The sequence below is a fragment of the Martes martes genome, assembly GCF_963455335.1.
Source record: "Martes martes genome assembly, chromosome: 6".
Taxonomy (NCBI): Eukaryota; Metazoa; Chordata; class Mammalia; order Carnivora; family Mustelidae; genus Martes; species Martes martes.
Window position 1 is genome coordinate 136,914,549 of NC_137893.1, and position 8,379 is coordinate 136,922,927.

Sequence of the window (8,379 nt, forward strand, 5' to 3'; positions counted from 1 at the left end):
GACTGCTTTGTCCTTGCTCTGTACCCATATACCAACACACACATACATGCACACACACTCATATTCCTCTATTCATTTTTTTTTAAAGATTTTATTTCTTTGTCAGAGAGAAAGATCCAGAGCAAGCACAACCATGGGGAGTGGCAGGCAGAGGGAGAAGGAGGCACCCCGCCGAGCAGGGAGCCCGATGCAGGACTCGATCCCAGGACCCTGGGATCATGACCTGAGCTGAAAGCAGACATGTAACCAACTGAGCCATCCAGGTGTACCTTTTCATTTTTTTTTTTTTTAAGATTTTATTTTTACGGGCACCTGGGTAGCTCAGTTGGTTAAGTGTCTGCCTTTGGCTCAGGTATGATCCCGGGGTCCTGGGATCAAGTCCCACATTGGGATCCCTGCTCATTGGGGAGTCTGCTCCTCCCTCTCCCTCTGCCCCTCTTCCCTGCTCGTGCTTGCACTCTCTCTCAAATAAATAAAATCTTAAAAAAAAAAAAGATTTTAAGTAATCTCTACAGCCAAGATGGGGCTCAAACTCACAAGGCTGAGATCGAGAGTCACAGTCTCTACTGACTGAGCTAGCTAGACGCCCCTCCTCTATTCATTTTTATACTTGTGTCCAGAAGCTAATATTTATATATCAAGGGGATGACCTAGTTCAGAAATCCTATTCCAGCTGAGTCCTGGATGCTTGTTATACAAATTCAGCAGTGTAAGGGCAGGATTTATGCAGCTGACCCTGGAACAATGCAGAGGTTTTTGGCACTAACCTCCCATGTCGTAAAAAATCCACATGCAACTTCCCCAAAACTTAACTATTCATAGCTTACTGCTAACCAGAAGCCTTACCAGTAACAGTCAACTGACACATATTTTGTACGTTATATGTATCATACACTGTATTCTTAAAATAAAGTCAACAGAGAAAGGAAAATGTTATTAAGAAAATAAGGAAGAGATGGGGCACCTGGATGGCTCAGTCAGTTAAGCATCTGCCTTTGGCTCAGGTCATGATCCCAGGGTGCTGGGATCGAGCCCCGCATCGGCTCCCTGCTCAGTGGGGAGTCTGCTTCTCCCTCTCCCTTTGAGCCTCCCCCTCACTCATATTCTCTCTCTCTCTCAAATAAATAAATAAATAAAATCTTTAAATAAAGAGAAGAAGGAAAAGAAAATATATTTACGTTACTATACTGTATTTGTATTAAAAATTTGTGTATAAGTGGGCCTGTGTAGTGCAAAACCATGTTGTTCAGGGATAAACTATACTTGGAAACATTCAGAATTGCCTTGGTTCCAAAAAGTAACACTCAAATCTCTTAAAACATTAAATATAGACAAAAATTATGAGTATCCAGTCTCTTGATATCTTATAGTTTATCTAGACTCTTGGCTTCAGATATTTATTTATTCGTCTTAGTTTGGATGCCCCAGAAGCAGACCCTGAGGCAAGGATTTAAGTGCAAATGATTTATTAAAGAGGTGTTCCCAGGACAGAAGGGTGAGGTAGAGGGAGATACAAGATGGGGGAGGACAGAAAGTCAGGCAAGAGTACAATCTTAGGTTGATTGTCTGGCAAATACTTTTGAAGGAATAAATAAAAGAAACACACCAGAATAGTAATATAAATTATCCACTAGATTGTAAATTCTTTGGGGCCTGGGGCTGTCTTTTTTTTTTTTTTTTAAGATTTTACTTATTCATTTGAGACAGACAGAGAGAGAGAGAGAGAGAGCGAGAGCGCATGAGCAGGGGAGAGGCCGAGAGAGAGAGAGAGAGAAGCAGGCGTCTTGTTGTGCCAGGAACCCAATGTGGAGCTCGATCCCAGGATGCTGGGATCATAACCTTAGCCAAAGGTAGACTCTCAACCATTTGAGCTACCCAGCCTGGGGCCATCTTATTTGTTTCGATATTCCACATTGTACCTAATATAGTTCTTTTTTTTCAGATTTTCAATTAATATTTATTGAAGGAGGTAAATTCTACTGAATTAAAATATGCTTACTTGTAAATAAGAAGGTGCAGTAGGGGCACCTGGGTGGCTCAGTCAGTTAAGTGTCCAACTCTTGATTTGAGCTTGGGTCATGATCTCAGGGTTGTGAGACTGAGCCCCATGTTGGGCTCTGCACTGGGCATGGAGCCTGCTTAAGACTCTCTTAAAAAAAAAAAAAAGGTGCACTAGTGTTAGTATTTGGAACTATGAATAATTTTCTGAAATAATGTACATGTTAAGATTTTTACAGAAAATGATTACCACATTTGATCAAATCTAGGACATCACTGAATATATGACACATTACTTCATGTCCTATGGAGGCAGAAAAAATTGTCAAACTATGACAAAGTGCTTTTTTATCACTCGAGTTTTTATTTTACACCCATTTTGAGAACTTTTAAATACTTGCTTAGCAAAGGTATTTTATAGCATGTCTGTACAATATGAAAAGGAAAATGGCATTGAAATGAATAGGTTAAAGCATTCCTAAAACTTTTTCATGTACAGAATTCAACTCTTTGGAATAATTTTTTGACACTGAGTCATTAATATCCATGTTTTTGATCAAGAATGTCCCGAATGGCAGACAAGGCAGTTCCTGGGATAGTAGGCACATCAGACTCCCCACAGCTAATCATGAGAGGAGGTCACAACAAGAAAATGGCAGGAGGGGTGGAGACACAGTTGGGAACCAAACTTCTGATGAGACTAACTACAAACGGGAGGGATATCACAAGCATGGAGAAGGGACAGGAGCAGAGCCCAAAGCAGATCCCCCAGACTGGAAGACCCGCACTGAAAAGTGAGTCCCCATAATATTTGGCTTTGAAAACCAGTGGGGCTTACCTTCATTAAGTTTTTTACAACTTATGAAGTTGGCTACTTTAAAAATCAGGGGCTTGGGTCTGGGAGAGCCATAGGGTAATAGGAAACTGATTCCCTGTCCTTAAAGAGACGGTGTAATGAACAACTCCACATACATACAGCAGGGCAGTAGCAGTTTAATAAGCACTTCCTGCCACCTCTCATCCTGTAAGCAGCACCAGCAGGGACTGTGTGCCACTCCAAATTGACTTCTGCCCTGGGTGGAGGGGAAAATAACCACACACACACACGTGGGTTTGACTGCTGCTGCAGCAATCAATTATCAGTGCCAAGAGAGGGCCCTGCCAACCATTGTGCCTGCAGCCCTAGCAGATGGACTGAGAGCAGGCATCTGGTCTGACTGCAGTCCCCAGCCACCAACAAAAGCCTCTCAAGGGACAAGGCAGGCACAACACCTTGCAGTTTGGGACAATTGCAGCTCTGGCAAATGACTGAGGTCAGGCATCTGGCCTAACTACTGATACCACCCAACTACAAGCCCATGGTGGCCCCAGACTAGCTCCTTAACAGCCAGGGACCAAACCAGGCCTACAACAGACAAAGTGGGCCACTGCAGCTGACTGGACGAAAGGCCAGCACAGCTCAGCCACAGCAGGAGGGTACATGTAGCTCAGATAGAAGATACCCTTGAAGATCCTGGTTCTGGTGAACAGAGAGCACTGTGCTACAAGGCATTACAGGATCCCTTCTTCATAGGGTCACTACTCTCAAGATCTGGAGGTGTAAATGACTCTACTAAGAAACAGAGACAAACAGAGAGTTAGACAAAATCAGGAGACAGAGGAATATATCTAAAATGAAAGAAAAGGACAAAACAACAGCAAAAGAGCTAAATGAAGTGGAGATAAGCAGTATACCTGAGAAAGAATTCAAAGTGATGGTCACAAAGAATTCAAAATAATGGTTACCAGACTTCAGAAAAGAATGGAGGATTTCAGTGAGACCTTCAACAAAGAGATTAAAAAAAAAAAAAAAAGAACCAGAGATGAAGACATTAGTAACTGAAATTAAAAATACACCAAATGGGGGGCGCCTGGGTGGCTCAGTGGGTTGAAGCCTCTGCCTTTGGCCCAGGTCATGATCTCAGGGTCCTGGGATCGAGCCCCGCATTGGGCTCTCTGCTTGGCGGGGAGCCTGCTTCCTCCTCTCTCTCTCTGCCTGCCTCTCTGCCTACTTGTGATCTCTGTCTGTCAAAAAAATAAATAAAATCTTAAAAAAAAATACACCAAATGGAATAAATAGTAGACTAAAGGAAACAGAATGGATCAGCAACCTGGAGGAGAGAGTAATGAAAAGCAATCAAGCTGAACAGGAGAAAGCAAAAAAAAAAAAAAAAAAAAAAAAAAAAAAAAAAAAGAAATAGATTAAGGGAATTCAGTGACACCATCAAGCATGATAACATTCACATTATAAGGATCCCAGAAGGAGAAGAGAGTGAAAGGGGGACAGAACATTTATTTGAAAAAATAATAGCTGAAAACTTTCTGCATCTGGGGAAAGAAACAGACTTCCATATCCAACAAGCACAGAGGATCCCGCAACAAAATCAATCCAAGGAGATCCATATCAAGACACATAATAATTGAAATGGCATAAAGTAGTGATAATGAGTGATCTTAAAAGCAGCAAGAGGAAGAATAATTACATATAGGGAAAAACCAATAAGGCTATCAGCTGATTTTTCAGCAGAACCTTTGCAGGCCAGAAGAAAGTGGCATGATATATTCAAAGTGCTGATAGGAAAACAAAAAAACAAACAAACAAATAAGAAAACAACTGCAGCCAGAAACATCCAGCAAGGTTATCATTCAGAATAGAAGGAGAGATAAAGTGTTTCCTAGAGAAATAAAAGTTAAAGGAATTCATCATCACTAAAGCAGCTTTATAAGAAATGTTAAAGGAAATTTTTTGATTGGAAAGAAAGGGCTATAATCAGGAGTACGAAAACTATGAAAGGAAAAAATTTCACAGGTAAGTACAAACATAATAAAAGTAGTAGATTATCACTTATAAAATCAGTGCAGAGGTTAAAGCACAAAAGCTGCAAAATCAATTTAAAATCTATAAAAATCAGTTAAAGGATTCACAAATAAAAGGATGTGAAGTATGACATCATATACATAAAAATTGTGTGTGGGGGTAAAAATTTAGTGAATTTATTTATTTATTTGTTTAAGTAACAGTAGTTATAATTTAATGATGAGCAACACAATCTCTTATACTCTACATACACTGTATAATGCTTACGTGGAATGAAACCAGTGTACTTAATTGGTGTTTTACACACACACCCATACATATGTGTACACACACACACACACACAACTAAAAAACCACCAAAAGCAGTCATTCTACATGGACTATGGCAACACATGAAAAATGTAGCTATGCCACAGAACTAAAGTAATATGAACAACACTACTGATATGTTAGATAAAGGTGGTTGGTTCTAACACAGAGTTAAGCCCATATCAGTCATTCTAATTATAATAGCTTGTAAAAGCATCAGGTTTCCAGTAGAGAAACTACTCTATGAAAATCAGTAAATCTGTCCAAAGTTTCACATCTGTAAAACCAGGATAAGGCTATAACACTCTTGAAGTGTGAACAAGTTATCCAACCAAAACAGTAAGGTTCCCAACTATAATGTCAGATAGAAAGGTCTTCATCAGCATATGCTCTCTGGCTCCTAGAAAGCTTCAAGTACATAATATAAAGTTAAATTGCCCACAAAATAAACTGGAGAAGTTTGGTGAAGTTTCCATTTTTTCATGACTTTTAAACCTCAGGAATGGTGTGATCTCTCAGGCTTTTCATAATGCTTGGTGCCATCCATTTAATAATATGCTCAAAGATAAAAGCTGGCATGATTGTAACAGTAAATACAGTCTCAGATGTTGAGAGTACGTCTGCAAGTTGAGAGTCCTTCGGCCCAATGACATTCTGCCCATTGACTTCACAGATGTTATGTTCACTGAGAAGATCATTTCTGGCTGCAGAACTATCTTTCACTGTGGATGTTATCCTTCCATTTTTAAAGATAAAGCCAACACATCCAGTACTATTCTCATGCCTGGTAATTGTCCATTCAAAGGGCCTGTCATGCACAGTCCTAATAATCATCTCTCCAAAAGCCTGTTTGAGCACCTCGTGTGCTTTTTAGAGCTCCAGCCTGCACAGTTTTCCCCACTGGTCTGGAGAACTTGGTCCTCAAATCTCAGGCTAACCAGGGAGACTGGAGAATCTGCCTGCACCAGCTGAACAAATAAACTGTTATCTATTGAATTAAGCCTGAGCCCAATTTTTCCATCTTGATCCTTACACAAAATGACTTCATGAATCCTTTGCTTAATTTCTGCTCTATGAATTCCAACACTGTTACCAGTTATGAAGACACTATATAGTTCAAACTGGAAGGTCCTTGAACTGATGCCCCAGGGGCCAAAGCCATATTTGCATGGATTTCTTCCTCATTTAAACTCAGGCCCATGTCCTGGGAGAGCTCCGGATACAATTTAGGATAGAGATTTCCATCTTGAGAGATGGGAGCAGAAGCTTCAGGCAAAATTGCTGGGTTGGCAGGATTTGCAGAAAAGGCAGTTTGAGCCTGAATAACTTTGTCTACGTTCAGATCTTCAAGAGATGGGTACAGAGACATTTTTGCAGGATTTTCCTAGGCTGCAAGGACCCGCTCTCCACCATCACCACCACCACATCTGGTTACTGGCCTAAATTTAGTGCTTTTAGAATGGATTCAAACTTAAGTGACCATCAGGTTAATACAGATTGTTATATGCATCAGATGATACATACAAGCCTAATGGTAACCATAAATCAAAACCCTGTACTATACACACAAAAACTAAAGAGAAAGGAATCAAAGCATATGACTAAAGAAAACCAGCAAAATACAAGGGAGGAGAGCAGGAGAAGGAGGACATGGAGATGAACTGCAAACATAACTAAAACAAGTAACAGAATGCAATAAATACATACCTATCATTATTTACTTTGAATGTAAATGGATAAAATGCTCCAGCTCAAAGACATAGGGTGACTGAATGAATAAAAAAGCAAGACTCATCTATATGCTGCCTACAAGAGATTCACTTCAGACTGAAAGACACAGGCAGACTGAAAACGAAGGGATGGGAAGTCATTTACCATGCAAATGGAAGCAGAAAGAGAGCTGTAGTAGCAATCCTTATATTGGACAAAATAGACTTTAAAATGAAAGCTGTAATGAGAGACCAAGGAGGACACTACATAATGATAAAGGGAACAATCGATCCAACAAGAGGCTATAACAATTGTAAATATGTGTGCACTTAATATGAGAACACCTATATACATAAAGCAACTATTAACAGACATAAAGGGAGAAGTTGACAGTAATACAATAATAATAGGGGACATTAACACTCCACTTACATCAATGGACACCTCACCCAGACAGAAAATTGACAAGGAAACAATGGCTTTGAATGCCTCACTGGACCAGATGGAACTAACAGATACATTCAGAACATTTCATCCAAAAATAGTGGAATACACATTCTTTTCAAGTGCACATGGAACATTCTGCAAAATGATCACGTTAGGCCACAAAACAATTTTCAGTAAGTTAAAAAAGACTGAAATCATATCAAATATCTTTTCCGACCACAACAATATGAAATTAGAAATCAGTTACAAGAAAAAACCTGAAAAGAACACAAATATATGGAGGCTAAATAACATACTACTAGACAAAGAATGGATCAACCAAAAAATCAAAAAGGAAATAAAAAACTGCATGGGGGCAAATGAAAATGAAAACACAAGCAGCAAGAAAGTCCAAAATCTTGGAGACACAGCAAAGCTGTTCTAAGAGGAAAGATTACAGCAATACAGGCCTACCTCAAGCAGCAAGAAAAATCTCAAATAACCTAACCTTACATCTAAAGGAGGTAAATAAAAGAAGAACAAATAAAGCCCAAAGACAGTAGAAGGAAGAAGTGATAAAGATTAGAACAGAAATAAATGAAATAGAGACCAAAATGACAATAGACTAGATCAAGGAAACCAGGAGATGGTACTTTGAAAAGATCAACAAAATTGATAAACCTTTAGCCAGACTTATCAAAAAAAAAGAGAGAGAGAGATAGAGAGGACTCAAGTAAATAAAATCAGAAATAAAGGAGGAGAAATAACAACTGATACCACATCAATACAAAGGATTATAAGAGAATATTATGGAAAATTATATGCCAATAAATTGGACAACTTAGAAGAAATAGATAAACTCCTAGAAATACACAATCTCCCAAAACTGAATCAGGAAGAAATAGAAAATTTGAACAGACTGATTATTAGCAATGAAATTGAATCAGCAGTCTAAAAACTCACAACGAACAAAAGACATAAATCAGATAACTTCACAGGTGAATTTTGCCCAACAGTTAAAAAAGGGTTAAGACCTATTCTTATCAAACTATTCCAAAAACAGAAGAGGAAGGACAGCT

At 39.2% G+C, this 8,379-nt stretch overlaps 1 pseudogene across 1 annotated transcript; it reads right to left on the reverse strand.

Moving 5' to 3' along the window:
• Positions 1-5,653: 5,653 nt before the first annotated feature.
• LOC308343905 (syntenin-1-like) lies at positions 5,654-6,533 on the reverse strand (annotated as a pseudogene). The gene is made up of 2 exons: positions 6,294-6,533; positions 5,654-6,132 (listed from the first exon to the last, which is right to left on the reverse strand). The product of its transcript is annotated as a syntenin-1-like (transcript).
• Between the last annotated feature and the right edge of the window lie 1,846 nt (positions 6,534-8,379).